The 2,953-nt window shown below is 34.6% G+C and overlaps 1 pseudogene across 1 annotated transcript; it reads right to left on the bottom strand.

The window, feature by feature from the left end:
* Nucleotides 1-766: 766 nt before the first annotated feature.
* LOC111290220 (3-ketoacyl-CoA synthase 9 pseudogene) lies at nt 767-2,710 on the bottom strand (annotated as a pseudogene). The gene has a single exon (XR_016346691.1). The product of XR_016346691.1 is annotated as a 3-ketoacyl-CoA synthase 9 pseudogene (transcript).
* Between the last annotated feature and the right edge of the window lie 243 nt (nt 2,711-2,953).

The raw sequence follows: 2,953 nt of genomic DNA, 5'->3' as shown, positions 1-2,953 counted from the left end.
AAAAATTTTCAATTCAAAAAATATAAATATTTTTTTAAAATTTTTTATCAAAAGTCATTTTCGTGAAATAAACATAACCTTAATTTTGAAGGTATCAAGAAGCAAGTTTAAGACTCTCGATTTGTACCAAGCTAAGAAAAAGAAAAAATTTACCGAAATATTGGGTATCAAATTTTTAGTTTAATTGAAGGGAACGCGTGGCTTTTTGTCTAAATGAATTTCGAAAAGTGATTCCCTTGCGGCAAATTATAATAATTTGTATATGTTTTATTATAAAAAAAATTTTTTTGCACCATACACGTTTTATGTTGCAATAGATGTAGACTTTTAATAACAAGTATATACTAAAATTATTACAAATACTTTTTTAACATGATAAGAACTTTGTAGCATTTTACAGCATTACATAATTATTAAATTTCTTATAGTGAATGGAACACATTTATATTTCATACATATATCCAAGCATTATACATATGTACAAGAGCGACGTTAGACATAAGACAAAAAAGAAATCAAACAATAAAGTTAATGAAAGAGGGAGGGCTGAGATTGGTATTAAGTGAACTGAGTTATTAATTACAATACTGTAAAAAAAAATTTTAGAAAGGTCGTGACCCATGTTTGCTCCCTTTGTATTCGCCTCTTTATACGTACATGCATGATGCACATGTATATTTAAGGCTAAAATATTAAAACAAATTTTAAACTTTATCACTTTATTTAAATAATTTTTTATATTTTTGTTTTACTTAAATAAGCCTTTAATATTTGATTTGTTTTAAGTAAGATTTTATTTCAAACAAAATATTAATTTATGTTAATAACTTATATAAGTATAAATTAAATATTAAGAATTTATTTTGACATAAATTAAAATTTAAAAATTTATTTGAAACTAATTAGTCATGAATCAACTCGGAATCATGAAACATTTTCAAAAAAAAAAAAAAAGAACACTCGGAATCTTGAAAATTAATCAGGCTGGAGAGTTTGGAGAAACGGCCTCAATAGGATACAGGTGGATGCAATCGGTCCATGGGTTATTCTTGGACTCCCCAACCATGGGCCTCACAGACTGCCAAATCAAGCTGTTACACTTAGGTCCAGTACCCATACCAAGAAGCAAAACCCTGTCGCCTTTCTTTACACGTTCCTTGGCCTCCATGTAAGCTAACTCGTACCACATTGAAGAAGAAGACTGGTTCCCGAACCTATGCAATGTCATTAAAGAAGCTTCAATATCTCTCTCATCAAGCTTTAGCCCTTTGGCTATCTCTCTTATTAGCGCCCTTCCAGAAGTTGGCAAACAAAAATGTTGTATCGCAGTCTTAAAGCTTGGTATGTAAATTTCCCCTGATTTATCAATAAATTTCTTTCCAATGATGGAGACAACATGCTTGAGTTTTTCGGAGAAAGGAACGATCTGCGAACCAAGAATTGTTATGTGTGACCTGAGAATTTCTCCTGCAGCTTGTAGTAGACCTTTGCTAATGGTAACCCCAAGTTTTCCACTATCGTCCTCTTCACGAATTGCTGTCAGATAAGCTTTGTCCTCAAAGGCTGTTTGGGTCCTCAGGGTGCGTAGAAGCCTGTATTTCGATGATTTAATTGCTTCTTTTTTGTTTGTGAGCAAGACTGCTGCGCTGCCCATCCTGAAGAGGCTGTTAAGGAGCAACATAGACCTCTCATTACCTGAATACCAACCGGCAGACAAAATTTCAGTGCTAAGAACAATGGCATAAGAGTTCTTGTTGGTTGTGAGGAGATTTTGAGCCAAGTCAATGCCAATAGCTCCTGCACTACACCCCATACCAGAAAGGTTATAGCTTTTCACATCACTTCTCATGGAGTATTTGCCAACGATGATGGAGGAGAGAGAAGGTGAGGGGCAAAAGCCACTACAGTTTATGATGAGTATATCAATATCGCAAGGAGTGAGTTTGGCTTTCGATAAAAGATCATCCATTAAAGGAAAGAGAACCATTTCGGCTTCTTTAATGTATTCTCGTTGATGGGTCTTCGGAGGAATGCAGTGTAAGCCTGGAGGAAGATAGGTCTCTTCGCTTAGTCCTGAAGAAGCGAGTATTTTGGCCATGAATTCTACACTTTCGCTGTCGAAAGATTCAATCAAAGAGGCGTGCTCTATGAAATGAGAGAAAGAGACTTTACAAAAGCTCGGTGGTTTGAAACATGAAAAGTCTACAAGATACACTGAAGGAGACTTGAAGGCCAATGGTCCAAGGACAGAAAAAAGAAGGAAACAAAATAATAAGAGGATGTGGAAAATGGGTTCCCATTTTTGGAAGATAAACAAAGTTTCGAAGGACACTAATACAAGTATAAGAGCAGAAAATGGAAGAAGCTCCAGGCCGGGGGTTGGATAAAGGTGGTTAGATAGCATTTTTGAGAGGAAACTGCTGATGATGTTGGAAAGTGAATCATGCTTAAGCTCAGGTAGAGGGCGAGGATCCATCCTGAAGATCAGCGAGATAGAAAGTGTGATGTGCTTTTAGGGCTCTGATTATGTATGGGTTATGGGAAGGGTTTAAATGGAAGTGTCAATGGGTCGGGTGAACCTTTTCATTGTCATGTCACGTTCTCATCATGTGCAGTACTAGGCAACCGAGGCATAAGCAATAGCAGTGGCTTATTCGAAAATAAAATGTAAGTACAATTACATAATAGTAGTACTAATAAAAATGATCAAGGAATTTCCTCGCACTATCCAATCAGAGTTTATTTAGGTTTGAATTCATATGGAACTTAATTATCACAAGTTACGTAACGTAGGTACGAAGAAACTAATATATAGATATATAGGCAAGACGAAAAATCTCATGATAGGTTGGTTCTGTAAAAATAATATTTAAAAGATTTTGGAAATTTTTAACCCTATAAACTGTGTACATATGCTATATTTTTTTAATAAATGAATATATGAAATGCATTC

The sequence above is a fragment of the Durio zibethinus genome, chromosome 11, assembly GCF_047325235.1.
Source record: "Durio zibethinus cultivar Kanyao isolate XHJ-2024 chromosome 11, ASM4732523v1, whole genome shotgun sequence".
NCBI classification, from domain to species: Eukaryota; Viridiplantae; Streptophyta; class Magnoliopsida; order Malvales; family Malvaceae; genus Durio; species Durio zibethinus.
The sequence above is the reverse complement of the archived record's forward strand: the minus strand, read 5'-3'. Positions and strand labels throughout refer to the sequence as shown.